Raw genomic sequence first — 23,154 nt, forward strand, 5'->3', positions numbered from 1 at the left:
CGATTTTTTACCCAGAAATACATTCAGCTGAATGAACAATAACCACGTTTCCATCTTTCTATTTCGTTCAGTTTCCCAAAAAAAACAATTAAATATCGGACTGAACGCGATTAACGTTCAAACCGTTTATTTACAGCCAATAGGAATTCCGATTCATTCCCGAGTCAGCGGTTTGCGCGACGAGTTGAACAAACATTTCGAATCACAGTCGCTGCGAAGAAGACTAGAACCTGCGCGCCAAACCCCACGGGATTTCAATCCCAACGCCCTAACCACTTGGCCATCGCAGCTGTGCCCAGCATGTCATTCATTAGTAATTTGGTCGATAGAATACATTCTAAAACCAGCCTGGAATCACTCCAGGAAGTTATTGCATTCAAACGATCAACGGGGCCCCGGGGTTTATGTGAGGAGGGGTTGAATCTTCGTGGAAAATGACAATTAGATTTGGAGAGAAGCCTTGAGATACTCGAAAACCTCAGCTCCCTAAACGCACAGTTCCACTGATTAAATAGAGTACGAAGTCTTACAACACCAGGTTAAAGTCCAACAGGTTTGTTTCGATGTCACTAGCTTTCGGAGCGCTGCTCCTTCCTCAGGTGAATTTGGACTTTGAACCTGTTGGACATTAACCTGGTGTTGTAAGACTTCGTACTGTGCTCACCCCAGTCCAACGCCGGCATCTCCACAGCACTGATTAAATAGTTTGTGGAACAACATCAGTTACATTGGAAATATTTTAGAAATTCAAATGCAACAGGACCACACTTTACAGTCTGTAAGAAAATTAAAGTGATGAAATCTAGAAATTACAGCACAGGGGGAGACCTGTGCAGGCCGAATGGTCAATGATGACCTGATGATGCAACTAACATGATCACGTGTCTGGATTCCGGCAGTTCTCCCCGCATCGCGGTCAGAGCACAAGCCAGGAGCAGCTGCTCAACTATTAAATATTTTTTTTTTTTATTCCCACTCCTTGGTCGCCAGTCATTGAGAGAGCAGCATTTCTACATGGTGTCAGGAGTGGGCAGTATGGCAGAAGGACTCCACCGCATCAACATCCTTGTATCAACGAATCGTAGAATGTCCAGCGCAGAAGGAGGCCATTCGGCCCAACGAATCAACACAGACCCTCCGAATGAGCACTGCAGCTACTCTCTACATGAGGAGGTTTAGGAGGTAGTGCTGCACCAGCCTGAATAGCTCAGTCGGTAGAGCAATGGACTCTTAATCCCAAGGCCGTGGGTTCGAGCCCCACGTTGGGCGCATCTATATTATTTTCTGAAAATATTGATGTCGAATGAACTGTCTTCATAACAGGAACACAAGGTTATGTCGCTGGACTGTGAATCTAGAGGCCTGAACTAACCCTTGGTGGCAAGATGTAATCAATCTGGAATTGAAATTTCGTCTGAGTAACGGCGGAGAAAGGTTCTGCTTCAGACGGATCATATTTCCACAACCGGGAACACATTGCACAACAGGGATTGATTTGACACAACCACAGTGAAGATCTGTCACCGGCAGAGTCACGGTTCCAACAGAGAGAACAGTTACACAGCAGAGAGCTCAGTTACACAGCAGGATATATATTTACAAACAGGGCCTATATGTGTGCAGCAGGAAACACATTTTCGCAAATAACCAGTTTTTCCATCTCAGTATCTTGCTGGTTTGCATGCACCTTTTCTGTGTGTCATTGGGGGTGTGGCCTCATAATCTCTTCCTGCCTTTCTGTGTGTCTTTCTCTGTCTGTTGCAGCCGTGCTGATGTCACGTATTAATCTCACTTTTCCAAAACAATAATTGTGATTGATAAATACAGAAAGATTTCCACACTGACATTCAGTACCAATGTCTAATAGAGACTGAATCCCACCCTCACATACAGTACCAGACATTGACTCATAATGAAGGAATTCTGCTCTCACAAACTGTCCCAGAGACTGAGGTGCAGAGTGTTCCCTCCACTCGCGAATACTACCTGTGATTTACAGATACAGAACAAATCTCAGTCAGGTGAATAGCAGAGTTTGATGGGTACGACATGTATTCCACAATCACCTTCTCTGCGCCACATAACCAGATGCAGTCGGCACTCGGTGTCTGTGGTGCAGATGTTGTTTTAACAAGGGTTTTACAGACAAATAGCAAAATATTGCACAATGTCTGGGTACAAGACGTAGGAGCAGAGTAGGCCATTCAGCCCATCGAATATGCTCCGTATTGCAATGAGATCTTGATTGATCTTATATGGTATGGCGTGTTATAATCTCATACGGTGGCACGTCGTCACAGTGGCTACCTCACAGCACCAGCGATCCGGGTTCAATTCTAGCCTTTGGTCACTGACTGTGTGGAGTTTGTACTTTCTCTCCGTGTCTGTGTGGGTTTCCTCCGGGTGCTGCGCTTTGCTCGCACAGTCCAAATGTGTGCGGGTAGGTGGAGTGTCCATGCTAAATTGCCCCTTAGTGTTCAGAAAGTTGGGTGGTGTTACAGGGATGTGGTGGGGACATAGGGGCTCCTTCAGAGTGTCGGTGCCGAGTCGATGGGCAGAATGGCCTCCTTTTACATTTTAATGATTTCATGATAATCCTCATGTCCACTTTCCCGGGTTTTTATCTCTAGATTTCATGATAAACCTTTAAAACCAACATTTCAATCAAGCCTCGGGTACCAGTAACTCCTCAATGGTCGTTAATTTTTACTTCCCCTCATGAAGTGGACCAAACAGAGACACAACAGACACGTGACAGACGAGGATGTGATTTGAAGCCACGTGTACAGAGCACAATGGATTATTGGGCATCATCTTAACCACGTGGTACAGCTGCTTCACTTCAGTGCCCTTTAATATCCCTCAATCTGACTTCTTTGCGTTTCTTTCGCACAGCTGCTAATTTACAGAATATGGTCAAAATGTAAATAAACATAAATCTATGAGGAGAAATACTAAATGCGCAGCCCTTGGGCTTGTGGCGCAACGGGAGCGCGTCGAACTCCAAATCAGAAGGTTCAGTTCAAATCACGTCAGGCTCACGGAGTTTTCCTGCAGTTGGTTCCAGGGATTTCTCTCTGTGTGGGAATGTACCCGAAATGACTCCGTTCAAAGCCACAATGCAAATAATTTTTCCGGATATTCCAGATTTACCCGCTCAGTTTAAATTTTGACGCAGTTTCTTCAAATATCGGGAGACTCGGCTAGCTCAGTCAGTAAAGTCTGAATCCCAGGATCGTATGTTCGAGCCCCACGTTGGGCGCTTCCGTGTTATTACCTGCAAATATTGAGTTGTGAATGAACTGTTTGGGCACAATGGTTGGCACAGATGCTTCACGTCTTCAGGGCCCAGGTTGGAATCCCGCCTTGCGTCACGTGGAAAGGATGTCGCTGCTTGTGGGTGAGACCAGAACTACTGGGCAGTTAAAAACCAGGATGTCGCCCTTTTCGGACGGAGATGAGGAAATTTCTCCCTCTCAGAGAGTTGTGCGACTTTGGAACTCTGCCTCAGAAGGCGACGGAAGAGGCACATTGATTATTTTTGATGGAGAGATTCTTGTTCAGCAAATAAATCAAAGGTCTTTCGGGGTTACATACAGCCATTGCATTCAGCCAGCTACCTGCATGCATACGCGTGCGTTTGTTTTACTTGATATCTGAGGATAAATTCAGAGTCCCACACCATGATCAAACGACCTTTAAATGTCGTGTCCGTTTCTTCACGTGTTCTGCGGTGATATATTCGCGGCAATAACTTCCCTGGAGCTCAAACCAACTCCCGCTTTCAGTCAATGACACCACAAAGATGGTACAGATATTAAAGCGCTTTGCATGACGAGTCCGCGATTTGAACCCGGACTTCACTCTTTATCACAGCTGAGAATCAATGTCAATGTCAGCAGTGGGATTCGAACACACGCCTCCAGAGGACACTGCGAACTGATGGATCCAAACGGTTCGGGTCGAATTGGGCCGAGTCGGGGTGCACCTTCCGAGGGTCGGTGCAGACACGATGGGCCGAATGGTCTCCTTCTGCACTGGAGGGATTCTATGATTACTTAACCAGGGTGTAAACGACAGCATCAGGCTACAAGGACAAGGTGAGGTCTCAGGCCAGAATCAGTGTCCTATGTAATGACAGACAGAACATCAGAAATAAATTGCATAAATACATTTATTGTGGACTGGTGCCATCTCCTGGCTGAGCGGGAGCCGTGCGACACGGACACTTTCATTCAGGAGCATTTTAAATTGGAGTGAAATAACATAAATATAGTAAGAAGGCTTTTACGAAACAATTTATCAAACTAATGCAAAGCATCAAAAGGACTCCACGTCCGTCAGTGAGTGATGGTGGTATAGTGATGAGCATCGTTGCTTTCCAAGTAATTAACACGGGTTCGATTCCCGTTCATCGCAATAATGGTTTGATCGGAAGCGTTTGCGTGATGTCGTGGGTTTCACACAGAGAAAGAGAGCTGGAAGAAGAGGCTGGAGGGAGGACTCCGGGTAAAATTCCTCTTCTCTTGTAGTAAATAGTCTGGTTGGATTGTCCGCATCCGTCCGAGAGGGAAACTGGGTGTTAATAAAAAACTCCGTGTTTATTATTGGATATTGTTAAATATCCGTATTGCCCCTCTGTGGGGTATTCCTGGAAGTTATTACATAAACTTTTCCTCTTCTCGCTGTTAAAGGATTTTCAAACATTGAAAAACTCCTGGTTCTATCTTTACCAAATGACATGACTGTGTTAATAAATCATAACCCATTCCAATCAGTGGAGATGTGATATTGGCACCAATAATACTCACACACCACAGGAACAGGACTCTGTTTCCCGTCGAGAGAGTCGATTGAAGAGCTTCCCTATTTTGTTACTTTGAGCTTCACAGTGATGTAATGCTGTCTGCTTCATTCCCAGGACAAATTTCCGGATCAACTGGAAGCAACACTTTGATTCTAATTTACTGAAAAGAAAATGCGGGTGTGCTGGGAAACAGCGACTTGTTTATTTTTGGTGTGAGTGAGAATAGAAACAGCAGAGGATGGTTTCGATCCACGCACCTCTGGGTTATGGGCGCTTCCACTTCCACTGCGCCACTCTGCTCCTTACATCTAAAGTGTTCGCAATTGCTGTTCTGTGCCAGCCAGATAACTATTCACTTCTTCCATGTTTTCCTTCAATCAAGAACCCACGTGTTGTGAAGCTCACTCTGGCAGGACAATAACACGGAACATCAGCACGTCTGTAACAGACTGAGGACACTGGAAGACACACCGAAAAGCAGGAAGAGACTATCAGGACACACACACAATGACACACAGAAAAGGTGCCGAGTAAACCAGCAAGATACTGAGATGGGAAAACTAGCTATTTAGTAAAATGTGTTTTCTGTTTCACAATGATAGGCCCCGTTTGTAAATATATATCCTGCTGTGTAACTGTGCTCTCTGCTGTGTTATTCTGCTCTCTGTTGTGTAACTGTTCTCTCAGGTGTGTAACTGGGCTCTCTGCTGTGTAACTGAACACTCTGCTGTGTAACTGTGCTCTCTGCTGTGTAACTGTGCCCTCTTCTGTGTAACTGATCTCTCTGCTGTGTAACTGAACACTCTGCTGTGTAACTGTGCTCTCTGCTGTGTAACTGTACTCTCTGCTGTGTAACTGCTCTCTGCTGTGTAACTGTGCTCCCTGCTGTGTAACCGTGCTCTCTAAAGTGAAACTGCACACTCTGCTGTGTAACTGTGCTCTCTGCTGTGTAACCGTGCTCTCTGCTGTGTAACCATGCTCTCTGCTGTGTAACTGTGCTGCCTGCTGTGTAACTGTGCTCTATGCTGTGTAACCGTGCTCTCTAAAGTGAAACTGCACACTCTGCTGTGTAACTGTGCTCTCTGCTGTGTAACTGAGCTCACTGCTGTGTAACTGTTCTCCCGGCTGTGTAACTATGCTCTCTGCTGTGGAACTGTGCTCCCGGCTGTGTAAATGTGCTCTCTGCTGTGGAACTGTGCTCCCGGCTATGTAACTGTGACGAATGTGATATAAAATAGTTACTTTAGAGATATTAGTTAATGTAATGTAGAAATAAGCCACTTTGATTCTGGCAGGTAGAGACAAAGGGATTTGAGACCGCATGGAAAAAGCAGGAAGAGGTGTGTCTATGAGAGTGATCCTGCATTGGTAGGGGCCGGAGAAAGGGATTGTAAGTGAGCCAATCAGAATAGATCAAACAAGTCAGGAGGGACATAGGATGACCTATGGGTGTCGAGTATGTGAAACTTGATGCCATTTGATCTCTTTGTCTGGGACCTTCACTTAGTTCCCGGGACTGCAGACAGCAACATGTTGTCTGTATCACTGTGGACTAGGTAGCTTGCAAGCTGAATAAAATAACTTCTTTTTACTTGCAAATCCATCTCGACTTTTATTGAGGCCAGACTGACAGAGAAAGAAATTTGGGAATCAACATTTGGTGCCGAAACCGGGATTTCTCAGGGCGATCCTGATCCAACTGCGAAATCAGAATTAGACTGATTATGAACAGGAGGATGGGGAACAAAGGGCCCTCAATGTAGAACTGGAAAACGACCGCGCATTGATTGTTCCCCTCTTCTTATCGTCTGATTAGTCTGGTCACTCGCGGTTGGCACAGAAAGACCGCCTCGACGAAATCACAGGTCAGTCTGGGGATTAGCAATTTAATTGATGGGATTTCATATTGTTGTTTCGGCTTGGGTTAGGGTTTTGGGTTGATGTGACATCTCAAATGATGATTCAATTCCAAGTATAAGGGTTCAGAGGCTGATGGAACTTCAGTAATGAAGGTTCAGTCTATTATATGTGTTCAGGGGCTGATGGGACTTCAGTACTGAAGGTTCAGTCCAGTATAACTGTTTTTAAATCTGAAGATGGTTCAACTCTATGTGTGAGTGTTTTAAATATATAGTTGATTAAGCTAAAATTGTCTCCTTGGACTGTATTGGCGAAAAACGCAGTTCCGAGGACTAGTTGAGATTGTGGGGAATGCTGCATATTGGTTGAAGCAGAAGTCTCTCAAAGGGTTAACCGCAGCAGGCAAAGTTAAAGACAGACAGTGCTTCTCACTCAGGCCTTGAGATAACAGCACCAGTCGCTAGTGTAATCGGATACCTTTCCTTTGAGTCAGTGAACACCAGCAAAGTTACGTTTTGAATTAATTAAAGGAAACCAGTGGGTTTCTCCACCTCTTTGATAAAAGTTATTATTTTCGAAAGCAATTGATTGAAATTGCCAGAATCTTAAGTTTTACTTACTTGAAATAAGGTTTATCTCATTTTATCTGGAGATTAATAGAAACTTAAAGAAGATCATGTACACCATTTTAAAAAGTGTCAATCTGGAGATGATAGTTAATTTTGCTAATACTTATGTGTATGTAAAAGAAAAAAAACTTGTTAAAAGAAAAATTGTTAAGATAAAGAAATAATTAAGTTGTAAATGTTAGACAAGTTTGTGTTAAGCAAATTGTAAATTTAGTTCTGAGTTGAGATCAGAGCTAAGATTGCAAGTTGCAGTAATTCAATTTGAATTTTCAAACATTTTTAAGTTTAAAAAAACGCAAGTAGAGGAAAGGCGCGGGTCAAACAAGAGATGAGCTACGTAGTTCAATGGCTGGCCTTGAATTGACAGAAAAAGAAAAATTCAATAATTTGGAAAAGTAAGCATATCACCTCAGTCTCTCCAAACTAAGCAGAAACCACAAGATTCGGGAACAAAGGAAGCTGAAACAACTTCTTTTGAAGAGAAAGAAGTCCCCCTAGTGACAGGGAGAGACGTTGAAGTCTTGGAACAACCAGGGAAAATAGCTAGAGTGCCCCCTGGTGACATTCGGAGACAGTTACCGATTAGGAAGATGCGAAACCCCGACCCAGTGACTGCGGGAGCGAACCCCACGATAGACGTTTACTTCCCATGGACACCCAGTGAGATGATGGCTATTATATCTACAATCCCAGGTAGAAAAAATCTCCTGCTGCCTTCATGGATTCCTTGAGAACTACCATCTCAATTTATCAAGCTGATTCAAGGGACCTCTGGGCCCTAGTCCAGCAGATTTTAACCCCAGCAGAGTACCGCAATTATCTTAACCACCTGAATTATGCTAGTCATGCCACACTCCAGCAGGCCTATGCGTTAGACGACGATAGAAGGACACAGATCTTGAATGCATTGAATAGCACATTTCAAAGGCCCATAAATCTTTCTGTTATCTTAGACCTAAAACCTAAGAAGACTGAAGAGCCAGAGGAATTTCTGGAGCGTTTTAATGAAATCTACCGGGGGCAGTCAGGCGATTTGCTGTATCAAAATGGTCAGAATTCCCCTCAATACTGTGCTATGTTAATGCATTGCCTACCACCTTCTGTGGTTACTGCTGTGAAATGTAATAACATGAATTGGACAGAGAACGACCCTTCCCAGATGGCAAGGGCAGTCAGATTTTACTGGAAGGAGGCTCAGTTACAAAGGTTAAGACTGAGTATGTAATGAAAAAGGATGATCTGCGACCCCAACAAGCGGCAGAAATGGTACTTTACCAGCAGGAGACCCAATATAGTGACTTTGGGTGGGTGGATCAGCAAAGAGGAGGATACCAAACCCACCCAAAGGGACCCTCACCCCCTTTTTGTGGCCCACCGAACGAATCAATAGCTCTATAACCGCAGCCCCCTCTGAGGGGCCATTGGTCTACTGGAAGAAGAGGACGGAGCAGCCATGTCTTCTGGGTAATCAGCACTTAAATTACCATTATCCGACCACACGCAGCAATTGTCAGGGTTCCAAGGACAGGTGTGTGAGTATCCTATTTCTGAACCTGTGACAGTCACTTACGAGAATAAGTCTGCTGATCATCAGTTTGTAGTGACTACTGGATTGGACTGTAACTTGTTGGCCCGAGATTTACTGTGTATCTTCCAGCTACAGCTAGAATGCGGAGATGAGGGGGTAACAGTTACATCATGGAGGAAGAGACAACAGTGCTATATTTTTATCACCCCCCAGTGGTGGACGTTAGACGTTGAACAGTCACTGCATCACGTTACCCTGGCCTATGACAGAACTGGACGAAACAGGGAGTTGGAGGACAAATACCGGCCATTACTTGAGACCGAATGGCCAGTCAAGATTACAGCCACAGTCACGGGAAAAGAAGGTACAGCCGATTTTGTTACAATATCACCACATTTATGGCCACAGTCAGCTTCGGTAAGCCCTCATATTACACGTCAGGTCCATGACCAGTACCATGCCAGGGATATGGGGCGAATGGTCAGGAGGGCAGTGGATCATTCGGATCCAACAGACTACGCACTTCAAGTCATGCCGGACGGCACTACCATAAAATATTTTGAGGTCCCTGAAACGATTAACACTCGACTGCAGCATCACAGGGGACATGATGTGTTGGAATATGTCAATCCACAGGTCTGGGCGGAATACCCATCACAAGTGGGAAAGACAAATGTTACACCTATTAAGGTGATGATTAAGGATCATGTAAAGCTACCTTCCATTCGACAATACCCCCTGAAATCTCAAGCTGCTCCATCAATAGATAAATTAATTCAAGAGCTGTTGAAACAGGGTATTTTGGTCACTTGCCAATCAGAATGTAACACCCCCATACTTGCTGTGCCTAAGCCAGCCAAACCAGACCAGTACCGATTAGTACAGGATTTACGTTCAATCAATGCCATCGCATAGCCATTACATGCTCTCACCCTCCAACAGGATATTACGGTGTATAGCTCCCACTCGGTCATCGCACTACTGAGGCAACTGCAGACTCAGCATCTTACCGCAGCTCGTCAGAATAGGTATGAGATATACCTTTTGAACAATCCATGTCTGACATTTAAATACTGTACCACTATCAATCCAGCCTGTTTTCTTAGTGGTCCCCCTGTCCATGAAGACGCACCTGGCCACGACTGTTTAGCTTTGATTCAGGAAACTACCACAATAAGGGGCGATTTGAGTGACATTTCGTCAGAACAACCTGACATGATTATGTGTGGTCAAATATCCCACCGGGGTTTAGTTAATGACCTACTGCAGGCCCTCCTTATGCCTGCGCAGATTTCCGTTATTAAATGCGCTGCCCACACGAATGGTACAACCCCAGTTGACGTTGGTAATGAACTAGCAGATTGTGCAGCGCGAACAGCCGCGCAAATTCAGCAAGTGATGGTGCCTAAGATGTTAAGTCAGACTAAACGATCTACTATAAATATGTCTGCTTCTGACAAGCCAATGCCAGACGTCATAAGGTTACAGGAGGACGCTCCTGAGAGTGATAAACAAATGTGGAAACGGTTAGGTTGTACATATGATTCTGTTTCCTCTTTATGGACCACGCCTGCACATCAGACTTGTATGTCTGATGTGCTGGCTTTATTGGTCATTGAATGTGTACACTTTGCAACTCATTGTGGGGCTCGAGGGACTAGTGATTTGTTGCTGGACATTTGGTGGCACCCTAAAATGCAGGGGTTGGCCCAAAGTATCAGTAATCGGTGTTTGATTTGTCAGCAATATAACACCGGAAAAGGTATCCCTTGTGGGAAGGGGCAAACCCCTTGCCCAGTGGTCCCTTTGAGACGCTCCAAATGGATTACATTGAGTTGGAAAGGTGTCAATGTTATAAATATGTTTTGGTCATTGTGGATGTGTTCAGCAGATGGGTTGAGGCGTATCCGACTATCGATAATAAAGCTGCTACTGTGGTTAAAGTCTTGATGAGGGAAATCATTCCCCGGTACGGTATACCAGCTCAGTTAAGTTCTGATAATGGGCCTCATTTTATTGGACAAATTAACAAGGAGTTTTGCTCCTAGTTGGGCATACGCCAGCAGTTACACTGTGCTTACAGACCGCAGGCGGCCGGGTTGGTTGAGAGACACAATCAGACCCTCAAAACTAAATTGGCTAAATTAAGAGCAGACACGGGACTGACATGGCTTAAGTTGCTCCCCCTTGCCCTCTTCCAGCTGCGGGTTATACCTGCGGGACCGGCCCGGCTCTCTCCCGCCGAGATTCTTTATGGCAGGCCTCTTAGAACTCCCTGGAGCCTGCAGGTTCCCAGACTGGTTCAGTTTCATCAGATGACTGAAGAAATTACCACCTATGTTCTAGCCCTCACGCAAGTGCTCAAGGAACTCCATGGCCAGGTCCGCGCGGCTCACCAGCCATTGCCCCCCAGTACCTAGCTCACTTTCAGTCCAGCCCGGTAGTTATGTCATGGTCAAAAATTGGACGAGGAAGGGGTCGGAGCCGCGATGGGACGGGCCCTTCCAAGTTCTCCTTACCACCCCCACAGCAGTTAAAGTGGAGGGGCGAAGTGCTTGGGTCCACCTACATCACTGTAAATTGAGTCCATCTCCACTACTGTAAAAGGTCGGATACTAACCTGCCTCCCTTCTCCAGTGCTATTTTATAGGTGTGGAGCATGATGGAGTGGCTACGCATCGTCTGTCTGATATTTGGCCTCACTTCGCTTGGCGTGTTATTGGCGATGGACATGGAAAAGGGGAATATTATGTATCTGTGTAGCCCCAACCAATCTACAAGGTTACATCACCTCTGCAAAGGTGATGTTCTTCGCTGCCCCCATATACGAGGACATGGTATCGACTCATGGAAGGTCATCAAAGTTAAGGAGAATGCAGGAGTCATGAAGCAGTTGCACCGGTCTCGGCGATGGGAAGGGAACATTATATGGACATTGCCTTGTTTTCGGAATACATGTAAATTCGATTTTGGATGTGTTAAGAGTGGTACAATAAAGGTAAAATCAGGCTGTCAGAAGAGTGTAGGAAGAGGCTATGAAAAAGAGAAAGGGACTAGAGAGAGGACGGGGCGTATGAGAAGGGAAGTACAGCTAGAACGTAGGTTACCGGGAGATACACTTAAGTTAATTAAAGGCCAAACTGAGGAAAACCCGGGTAGTATGAATCTCTTCTACCAGATTTACCACCGCTTGTATGGCCAGGGACGGGTTGTCTGCTACCCAAACCCCGCAGCGGTGTCTAGGTTATTTTCTGTTTCACCGCTTTGGGGCACTCCCCAAACCGTGGTTCATTGTCAGCATTCCGAGCCACTGCCCGAGCAAGTCACTCTTCCTTACGATCCGGGTTCAGCACCACCGGCTATTTGCCTTCCCCTTCCTCGGGATAATTCCCATTCACAGGACGATAGGCTGCGACGGTGGAGGGCATACATACCTCGCCACTTCACTCCCAATAGGGATTCCCGGTCGTACGAGAATTGTTTCAGCAGTGAAGGATATGGCTGTTTGCTGGTAGAGGTGGACACAAATATAACATGTCTGTTTCCCACCTGTACGGACAGGAGGTGCCATATCACCCAGGCGTCTGGCCAATGCGTTTGTTACAACACCACTTGCGTTCCATTGAACGCCGGCCTCCAGCTCCTCTGTGGCTGGGCGAATGTCTCTCATATCACTGTTGGGACGAGGGCTTTCCGCATTGCTGGGCGGCCCGAATGGGCATTTCAAAGTTGGATAAACTGGGCTACTGGGGGGTCCTTACGCAACCGATATGCTGATTGTGATGCTAGTCTCCACACGGAACAAGGATACTACTTTTTATTTAATGGTACAGCGACCAACGTTTTGTCACCCCCATTTCCCCGCCAAATTGCTATAGGGACTCTAGTCCCTACCACAGTCCCCTGCCCTTCGGCGTGGAACCTGCATAATCAGTTAGCACGCCGGGCCGGGCAGTCTCTGCTGAATTTTGCGAGAACTGGAAAAAACCTCAAGTTCTTGCACCCAACCGGGGCCACTCAGCCGGGTGGGGAATTCTGAGCGTATTGACACTGGGAGGTGTGGGGGGGTTCCTTGGCTGTCAGTGATCGGAATTATTTTATTTGCGGCCTTACCATCTTGGGAAATGAAACCTTGGGAGCCCTCGGGGCAATAAGCAAGGAGTTGTCTCAGCTACGGTTGTTTGCAATGCAGAACCGGTATGCTCTTGACTATCTTCTGGCCCGTGAGGGTGGGGTATGCGCCATAGTGCAGGGCAAGTGTATCATGGGAGTTCAGGACTTGACCGCTAACATCACTAAATTTATGGATCGCATACGGGATCACTTGCACGGGATGCAGGATCCTGGCTCTTGGGGTAACTGGGGATTTGGAGGATGGAAGGACTGGTTGATAAATATGGCCATGTATCTAGTGGTAGCTATCGGCTGCATCTTTGTGGGCCTGGCCATCCTTAAATGTGTGATGGGTAGAATGCGGGGTGCACTGGATCAGATCACCGCCCCAATCACCGCAAAAAAAAAATTAACTGTTAAAATCCATGAGGGCGAGGCAGATGAAGGGGGGACAGGAATTGGAAATGCAGCGACGGATCTTTTTAGATGAGGAACCGTAGCTATGGATTGGATAGGTCGGCTATCATGGAATGATAAAAGGAGGGAATGAGGAATGTGATCTAAAATAGTTACTTTAGAGATATTAGTTAATGTAATGTAGAAATAAGCCACTTTGATTCTGGCAGGTAGAGACAAAGGGATTTGAGACCGCATGGAAAAAGCAGGAAGAGGTGTGTCTATGAGAGTGATGCTGCATTGATAGGGGCCGGAGAAAGGGATTGGAAGTGAGCCAATCAGAATAGATCAAACAAGTTAGGAGGGACATAGGATGACCTATGGCTGTCGAGTATGTGAAACTTGATGCCATTTGAATGTATGAGTACTGATCTCCTTGTCTGGGACCTTCACTTAGTTCCCGGGACTGCAGACAGCAACATGTTGTCTGTATCACTGTGGACTAGGTAGCTTGCAAGCTGAATAAAATAACTTCTTTTTACTTGCAAATCCATCTCGACTTTTATTGAGGCCAGACTGACAGAGAAAGAAATTTGGGAATCAACAACTGTGCTCTCGGCTGTGTAACTGTGCTCTCTGCTGTGTAACTGTGCTCTGTGAAGTGAAACTGCACACTCTGCTGTGTAACTGTGCTCTCTGCTGTGTAACTGTGCTCCCGGCTGTGTAATTGTGCTCCCGGCTGTGTAACTGAGCTCTCTGCCGTGGAACTGAGGTTTCTGCTGTGTAACCGTGCTCTGTGCTATTTAACTGTTATCTCTGTCGGAACCGTGACTCTGCCGGTGACAAATCTTCACTGTGGTTGTGTCAAACCATTCCCTGTTGTGTAAATGTGTTCCCAGTTGTGGAAATATGATCCGTCTGAAGCAGAACCTTTATCCGCCATTACTGAGACTAAATTTCAATTCCAGATTTATTAAATCATGTCACGAAAGGTGAGTTCAGGCCTCTGGATTCCCAGTCCAGGAACATAACCTTGTGTTCCTGTTATCAAAACAGTTCGTTCAGCTCAATATTCTCAATACTGTGAAGGCGTGGCGCCAAATCGAATATTTTTTCTCCACGCAGATTCAATCCCTTCTCACAGAAAGACTGGGATACCGTTCAACGCAATACTGCAATCCCGCGTGTCTGGTTTTACAATGCTTTCTATAGAACGAATTGGCTGTACAGATATCAGCTGCGATGGCCGAGTGGTTAAGGCGTTGGACTCGAAATCTAATGGGGTTTCTCCACGTAGGTTCGAACCCTACTCGCAGCGAAATAATGTTCAGCCATTTGTTCGAAAAATGCAGTGTTGTATCATTTAAGCATCAATTTGTTTCATCATTCAATGTATTCTGTTGAAATGTCATTACACAAAAATCTTCTTGTGCCCTGAAGCTGTTTTCCTCATTCTGCTTTCGCTCTGAATTTTCTTATTTGTCAGGACAAGATCACCACCTCAGTAACCTTCATATTAACTTCATCAGGAACCAGAATTGTGAAAATGTCTGATAACAAAGCAATGTGAAATTTATTTTTGTCACATCTTTTGCCAGAATTTATCATATGTCAGATCTTTTAATGTCTCTTATTTTCAAACTGACCAGCCGAACTGAAAGTTCGAAATAAAGCAGCGCAACAAATTGAAGGCTGGTCAACAGCCAGGAAGGCTGTGGGACTGTTCTCTGCTGTGAAACTGTGCTCTCTGCTGTGGAAATGTGGACCAGATGTGATGCAGCTGAGGATGCTGAGTGATGTAACGTGGACATTGTGAAGTTACTGGCCATAAATTTCCGAATTCTATTTTTGTTTTTAATGGACAGTTACAATCCACGTGTTTATTCTGGGACTCAACAATGAATAAAAATGAATCAGTGCTGAGCAGATTCTAACATCCCACACCTCCAGTTTGTTCTTATTGAGAACCCCGTCCTCGATGGAAACTTTTGCTCTCCGAAACAGACCACCGCCTCCTGGGAATACAGCAGCGATACCTCCAAGATCTTGATCTGTCACAGGATCACAGAATAATACCAGCCCCTCTTTAGTGTTACTCACACAGACCCGGGGTTTTACCCGGTTACCAGCCTCTTGGTGTACATTTGCTGCAAGAACTTACACAGTGGCCTTTCTCCATTGAGCCTTGGTGCCGGGTACCCCAAGCTTGAGTGCGTCCCTCAGCACGTAGTCCTGGACTTTGGAATGTGCCAGTCTGCAACACTCAGTCGAGGACAATTCTTTACCCTGGAAGATCAACAGGTTACAGGCAGACCAAAGAGAGTCTTTCACCGAGTTTATGATCCTCCAGCAGCAGTTGATGTTTGTCTCAGTGTGTTCTCCGGGGAATAGCCCGTAGAGCACAGAGTCCTGTGTCACAGAGCTGCTCGGGCTGAACCTGGACAAATCTCACTGCATCTCTCAAACAAAGAACAATACAGCACAGGAGCAGGACCTTCGGCCGTCCAAACCTGTACTGGTCATGATACCAAACTTTGCCAAAACCCTCAGCACTTCCTTGTGCCGTATCCCTCTCTACCCATTCGATCCATGTGTTTGTCAAGATGATTTTTGACAGCCGTAATGTAGCTGCTTCCACAACCTCCCCTGGCAACGCGGTCCATGCTCTCCCCACTGTCTGTGTAAAAAAACCTGCCTCGCACATCCTCTGTAAACTTTACCCCGTGCACCTTAAATCTATGCCCCCTGGTGACTGGCCCCTCCACCCTGGGAAAGATTGCCTGCCCATTCACTCTATCCATGCCCCTCATAATTTGGTCGGCCTTTATCAGATCACACCTCAAACTCCGTCTGTCTAATGAAAACAGTCCGAGTCTATTCAGCCTCTCCATGAAGTTCACTTTCCAGACCAGGCAACAGCCTGTTAAACCTCCTCTGCCTCCTCTCCAAAGCCTGCACAGCCTTCTGGTAAGGTGGTGACCAGAATTGCGCACAATATTCCAAGTGCGTCCTTACCAAGGTTCTGTACAGCTGCAGCATAACTTGCCAGTTTTTATACTTAATGCCCCGTCCAATGAAAGCTGGCATTCCGTCTGCTTTGTTGACAACCTTGTCCACTTCCATTGCCACCTTCAAAGATCTGTGGACCTGCGTGCCCAGATCTCTCCGACTTTCTATATTCCTAAGAGTTTTGCCATTTACGGTATATTTCCCTCTATGTTAAACCTACCAAAATGCATTACCTTCCATTTGTCCAGATTAAACTCCATTTCTCTGCCCAAGTCTCCATCCTATGTATGTCCTGCTGTATCCTCTGACAATTCTGAACACTCTCTGCCGCTCCCACCAACCTTGGTGTCATCCATGAACTTTCACTCTCCAGACCTTATTTGGAAAGGCACATTCCACATGGAGGCGAGTGACCATTTCGCGCCCCCCCCCCCCCCCGCCCCCAGCCACTTCGAGGGCAGCGTGTGACGGCGTTGAGACTTCGGGAGTGCAGGAAGGATCTGCCGGGAGAGCCCTGCTCACCACCAGCCAAGCTGGGGCTTGGTGCTTGTTTGAAAGTTCTGGTGATGAGATGATCTGCCAGATGCCTCTGAGAGTCCGCTCAGGGGAACCATCTGACATGATCCAAAGTCACTTTTTCCCTAAGGGCCTCGAGGACATTACGTGCAGACCACTGCTTGATCGCCTTGTGGTCAAAGGTGTTTTCCTGAACAAATGTTTCCATGAGGGACAGGTGTTACGACATGGTCCAACTACCAGAGCATCCTGCGGCAATGAGGCCAGACCCATCCTTCGTAACACCGGGGACAGGTAGAACCTCAGTACGTAGTGACACTTTGTGTTTGTGTACTGGGGGTACACGCACAGCTTGATGTAGTCACACACAAAGGTGAACATCAGGGGGAGGCCGGCCTTGTGTATGTTTCTCCCTCCATTTTCCAGAGATTTGTACATGTTGTCCCTTCTGTTTGTATATGGGTCCCTGTGATCTCCAGATGAACCTGATGATGACTCGGGTGACTGCTGCGCGTAGGACTGGGGAATGGGCCAGACCTGCGCCACGTCCAGCAACGCCGAGATCCTTCCCATATAATTACTACAGTGCAGGAGGCCATTCAGTCCATCGAGTCCACAGCGACTCTCTGAAAGAGCAAACATACCCAGGCCCACTCCCTCGCAACTCCACCTAACACACACGCCGAGACACAAAGGGCTAATTTAGCATGGCCAATCCACCGAACCTGCGTATCTTTGACTGTGGGAGGAAACCCACACAGACACAGAATGTCAGGGTCAGAGTGAACCAGGGTCCCTGGCGCTGTGAGGCAGCAGTGCTGACCACTGTGCAGCCCATCATGTTGCAGTTTGTACGTGTTGTTCAGCGCGCTCTTTTCACTTCTGTTTGGATTATAAAATGTGGGTTGGAGCAGGCAGGAGGCGGAGCTGGATGATCAAAGACATTTCACTGCTCTGTCTGTCACTCAGTCTGTTCCCCGCCTCTCTCTCTCAGTCAGGTCGGGGCGGGCTGTATAAAAATGGAAAGTGCAGCAGCTCCTCTCTCATTCAGCAGCGATTTGACTGAAGAAGCACCATGTCTGGCAGAGGGAAAGGAGGCAAAGGACTGGGCAAAGGCGGAGCAAAGCGGCACCGCAAAGTGCTTCGTGATAACATCCAGGGCATCACCAAACCAGCAATCCGCCGCCTGGCTCGCCTTGGCGGCGTCAAGCGCATCTCGGATTTGATCTATGAGGAGACTCGCCGGGTGCTGAAGGTTTTCCTGGAGAATGTGATCAGGGACGCGGTCACCTACACTGAACACGCCAAGCGCAAGACCGTCACCGCCATGGATGTGGTTTACGCACTCCAACGCCAGGGCCGCACTCTCTGTGGATTCGGCGGCTGAGAAATTCCATTTGACAATTTAACAAAACCCAAAGGCTCTTTTAAGAGCCGCCCAAATCCTCACATTGAGAGCACTGACCTGAGAATGGCAGCAACATAATGTACCCAGCAGGTTTACGAGTAAGGAGGAAGTGCAGCGTTAAAATAGACCAATATTTCCTGTCATTGATCTCTCTTTTCACGCGACCCCCGCTTGAGTCACGCACCCCCTCCTTGAGACACGCGCCCCCTGCTTGAAACACGCGCCCCCTGCTTGAGATACGCGCCTCCTGCTTGAGACACGCGGCCCCTGCTTGAGATACGCGCCTCCTGCTTGAGACGCGCGGCCCCTGCTTGAGATACGCGCCCCCTGCTTGAGATACGCGCCTCCTGCTTGAGACGCGCGGCCCCTGCTTGAGATACGCGGCCCCTGCTTGAGATACGCGCCTCCTGCTTGACACACGCGCCTCCTGCTTGAGACACGCGGCCCCTGCTGGAGATACGCGGCCCCTGCTTGAGATACGCGCCTCCTGCTTGACACACGCGCCTCCTGCTTGTGACACGCGGCCCCTGCTTGAGACACGCGCTCCCTGCTTGAGACACGCGCCCCCTGATTGAGACACGCGTCCCCTGCTTGGGACACGCGGCCCCTGCTTGAGATACGCGCCTCCTGCTTGAGACACGCGGCCCCTGCTTGAGACACGCGCCTCCTGCTTGAGACACGCCCCCCCCTGCTTGAGACACGCGCCCCCTGCTTGGGACACGCGGCCCCTGCTTGAGACACGCGCCCCCTGCTTGAGATACGCGCCTCCTGCTTGAGACACGCGGCCCCTGCTTGAGATACGCGCTTCCTGCTTGAGACACGCGGCCCCTGCTTAAGATACGCGCGTCCTGCTTGAGACACGCCCCCCCTGCTTGAGACACGCGCCCCCTGCTTGGGACACGCGGCACCTGCTTGAGACACGCGCCCCCTGCTTGAGATACGCGCCCCCTGCTTGAGATACGAGCCTCCTGCTTGAGACACGCGGCCCCTGCTTGAGATACGCGCTTCCTGCTTGAGACACGCGGCCCCACCTTAAGATACGCGCGTCCTGCTTGAGACACGCGGCCGCTGCTTGAGACACGCGCCACCTGCTTGAGACACGCGCCCCCTGCTTGAGACACGCCCCCCCCTGCTTGAAACACGCGCCCCCTGCTTGAGACACGCGCCCCCTGATTGAGACACGCGCCTCCTGCTTGAGATACGCGCCCCCTGCTTGAGATACGCGCCTCCTGCTTGATACACGCGCCCCCTGCTTGAGACACGCGCCCCCTGCTTGGGACCCGCGGCCCCTGCTTGAGACACGCGCCCCCTGCTTGAGACACGCGCCCCCTGCTTGAGATACGCGCCTCCTGCTTGATACACGCGCCCCCTGCTTGAGACACGCGCCCCCTGCTTGGGACCCGCGGCCCCTGCTTGAGACACGCGCCCCCTGCTTGAGACACGCGCCCCCTGCTTGAGATACGCGCCTCCTGCTTGAGACACGCGGCCACTGTTGAGATACGCGCTTCCTGCTTGAGAAACGCGCCCCCTGCTTGAGACACGCGCCTCCTGCTTGAGATACGCGCTTCCTGCTTGTGACACGCGGCCCCTGCTTGAGATACGCGCGTCCTGCTTGAGACACGCGGCCCGTGCTTGAGACACGCGCCCCCTGCTTGAAACACGGGCCCCCTGCTTGAGACACGCCCCCCCTGCTTGAGACACGCGGCCACTGCTTGAGATACGCGCTTCCTGCTTGAGACACGCGGCCCCTGCTTGAGATACGCGCGTCCTGCTTGAGACACACGGCCCCTGCTTGAGATACGCGCCTCCTGCTTGAGACACGCGGCCCCTGCTTGAGATACGCGCCTCCTGCTTGAGACACGCGGCCCCTGCTTGAGACACGCGGCCCCTGCTTGAGACACGCGGCCACTGCTTGAGATACGCGCTTCCTGCTTGAGACACGCGGCCCCTGCTTGAGATACGCGCTTCCAGCTTGAGATTCGCGCCCCCTGCTTGAGACACGCGGCCCCTGCTTGAGACACGCGGCCCCTGCTTCAGACAAGCGCACCCTGCTTGAGGCACGCACCCCCTGCTTGAGACACGCGCCCCCTGCTTGAAACACGCGCCCCCTGCTTGAGACACGCGCTCCCTGCTTGAGACACGCGCCCCCTGATTGAGACACGCGTCCCCTGCTTGGGACACGCGGCCCCTGCTTGAGATACGCGCCTCCTGCTTGAGACACGCGGCCCCTGCTTGAGACACGCGCCTCCTGCTTGAGACACGCCCCCCCCTGCTTGAGACACGCGCCCCCTGCTTGGGACACGCGGCCCCTGCTTGAGACACGCGCCCCCTGCTTGAGATACGCGCCTCCTGCTTGAGACACGCGGCCCCTGCTTGAGATACGCGCTTCCTGCTTGAGACACGCGGCCCCTGCTTAAGATACGCGCGTCCTGCTTGAGACACGCCCCCCCTGCTTGAGACACGCGCCCCCTGCTTGGGACACGCGGCCCCTGCTTGAGACACGCGCCCCCTGCTTGAGATACGCGCCCCCTGCTTGAGATACGAGCCTCCTGCTTGAGACACGCGGCCCCTGCTTGAGATACGCGCTTCCTGCTTGAGACACGCGGCCCCACCTTAAGATACGCGCGTCCTGCTTGAGACACGCGGCCGCTGCTTGAGACACGCGCCACCTGCTTGAGACACGCGCCCCCTGCTTGAGACACGCCCCCCCCTGCTTGAAACACGCGCCCCCTGCTTGAGACACGCGCCCCCTGATTGAGACACGCGCCTCCTGCTTGAGATACGCGCCCCCTTCTTGAGATACGCGCCTCCTGCTTGAGAAACGCGGCCCCTGCTTGAGATACGCGCCTCATGCTTGAGACACGCGGCCCCTGCTTGAGACACGCGCCTCCTGCTTGATACACGCGCCCCCTGCTTGAGACACGCGCCCCCTGCTTGGGACCCGCGGCCCCTGCTTGAGACACGCGCCCCCTGCTTGAGACACGCGCCCCCTGCTTGAGATACGCGCCTCCTGCTTGAGACACGCGGCCACTGTTGAGATACGCGCTTCCTGCTTGAGAAACGCGCCCCCTGCTTGAGACACGCGCCTCCTGCTTGAGATACGCGCTTCCTGCTTGTGACACGCGGCCCCTGCTTGAGATACGCGCGTCCTGCTTGAGACACGCGGCCCGTGCTTGAGACACGCGCCCCCTGCTTGAAACACGGGCCCCCTGCTTGAGACACGCCCCCCCTGCTTGAGACACGCGGCCACTGCTTGAGATACGCGCTTCCTGCTTGAGACACGCGGCCCCTGCTTGAGATACGCGCGTCCTGCTTGAGACACACGGCCCCTGCTTGAGATACGCGCCTCCTGCTTGAGACACGCGGCCCCTGCTTGAGATACGCGCCTCCTGCTTGAGACACGCGGCCCCTGCTTGAGACACGCGGCCCCTGCTTGAGACACGCACCCCCTGCTTGAGACACGCGCCCCCTGCTTGAAACACGCGCCCCCTGCTTGAGACACGCGCCGCCTGCTTGAGACACGCGCCCCCTGCTTGAGATACGCGGCCCCTGCTTGAGATACGCGCGTCCTGCTTGAGACACGCGGCCCCTGCTTGAGACACGCGCCCCCTGCTTGAAACACGCGCCCCCTGCTTGTCACACGCGCCCCCTTCTTGAGACACGCGGCCACTGCTTGAGATACGCGCTTCCTGCTTGAGACACGCGGCCCCTGCTTGAGATACGCGCTTTCAGCTTGAGATTCGCGCCCCCTGCTTGAGACACGCGGCCCCTGCTTGAGACACGCGGCCCCTGCTTCAGACAAGCGCACCCTGCTTGAGGCACGCACCCCCTGCTTGAGACACGCGCCCCCTGCTTGAAACACGCGCCCCTTGCTTGAGACACGCGCTTCCTGCTTGAGACACGCGGCCCCTGCTTAAGATACGCGCGTCCTGCTTGAGACACGCGCCTCCTGCTTGATACACGCCCCCCCTGCTTGAGACACGCGCCACCTGCTTGAGATACGCGCCTCCTGCTTGAGACACGCGGCCACTGCTTGAGATAGGCGCTTCCTGCTTGACATACGCGGCCCCTGCTAGAGATACGCGCGTCCTGCTTGAGACACGCGGCCCCTGCTTGAGATACGCGCCTCCTGCTTGAGACACGCGGCCACTGCTTGAGATACGCGCTTCCTGCTTGAGACACGCTCCCCCTGCTTGAGACACGCGCCGCCTGCTTGAGATACGCGCGTCCTGCTTGAGACACGCGGCCCCTGCTTGAGACACGCGCCCCCTGCTTGAGACACGCGGCCACTGCTTGAGATACGCGCTTCCTGCTTGAGACACGCGGCCCCTGCTTGAGATACGCGCGTCCTGCTTGAGACACGCGGCCCCTGCTTGAGATACGCACCTCCTGCTTGAGACACGCGGCCCCTGCTTGAGATACGCGCGTCCTGCTTGAGACACGCGGCCCCTGCTTCAGACACGCGCCCCCTGCTTGAAACACGCGCCCCCTGCTTGAGACACGCGCCCCCTGCTTGAGACACGCGGCCACTGCTTGAGATACGCGCTTCCTGCTTGAGACACGCGGCCCCTGCTTGAGATACGCGCTTCCAGCTAGAGATTCGCGCCCCCTGCTTGAGACACGCGGCCCCTGCTTGAGACACGAGGCCCCTGCTTCAGACACGCGCACCCTGCTTGAGGCACGCACCCCCTGCTTGAGACACGCGCCCTCTGCTTGAAACACGCGCCCCTTGCTTGAGACACGCGCTTCCTGCTTGAGACACGCGGCCCCTGCTTAAGATACGCGCGTCCTGCTTGAGACACGCGGCCGCTGCTTGAGACACACGCCACCTGCTTGAGACACGCTCCCCTGCTTGAGAGACGCCCCCCCCTGCTTGAGACACGCGCCC

At 50.4% G+C, this 23,154-nt stretch overlaps 2 non-coding genes across 2 annotated transcripts; both read left to right on the plus strand.

Moving 5' to 3' along the window:
* Positions 1–1,196: 1,196 nt before the first annotated feature.
* Positions 1,197–1,269, plus strand: trnak-cuu (transfer RNA lysine (anticodon CUU)). The gene has a single exon. It is a non-coding gene; the product is annotated as a tRNA-Lys (tRNA).
* Positions 1,270–14,569: 13,300 nt separating this feature from the next.
* trnas-cga (transfer RNA serine (anticodon CGA)) lies at positions 14,570–14,651 on the plus strand. Its single transcript has one exon. It is a non-coding gene; the product is annotated as a tRNA-Ser (tRNA).
* Positions 14,652–23,154: the final 8,503 nt, after the last annotated feature.

The sequence above is a fragment of the Scyliorhinus torazame genome, chromosome 24 (genome assembly GCF_047496885.1).
Source record: "Scyliorhinus torazame isolate Kashiwa2021f chromosome 24, sScyTor2.1, whole genome shotgun sequence".
Lineage (NCBI taxonomy): Eukaryota > Metazoa > Chordata > Chondrichthyes > Carcharhiniformes > Scyliorhinidae > Scyliorhinus > Scyliorhinus torazame.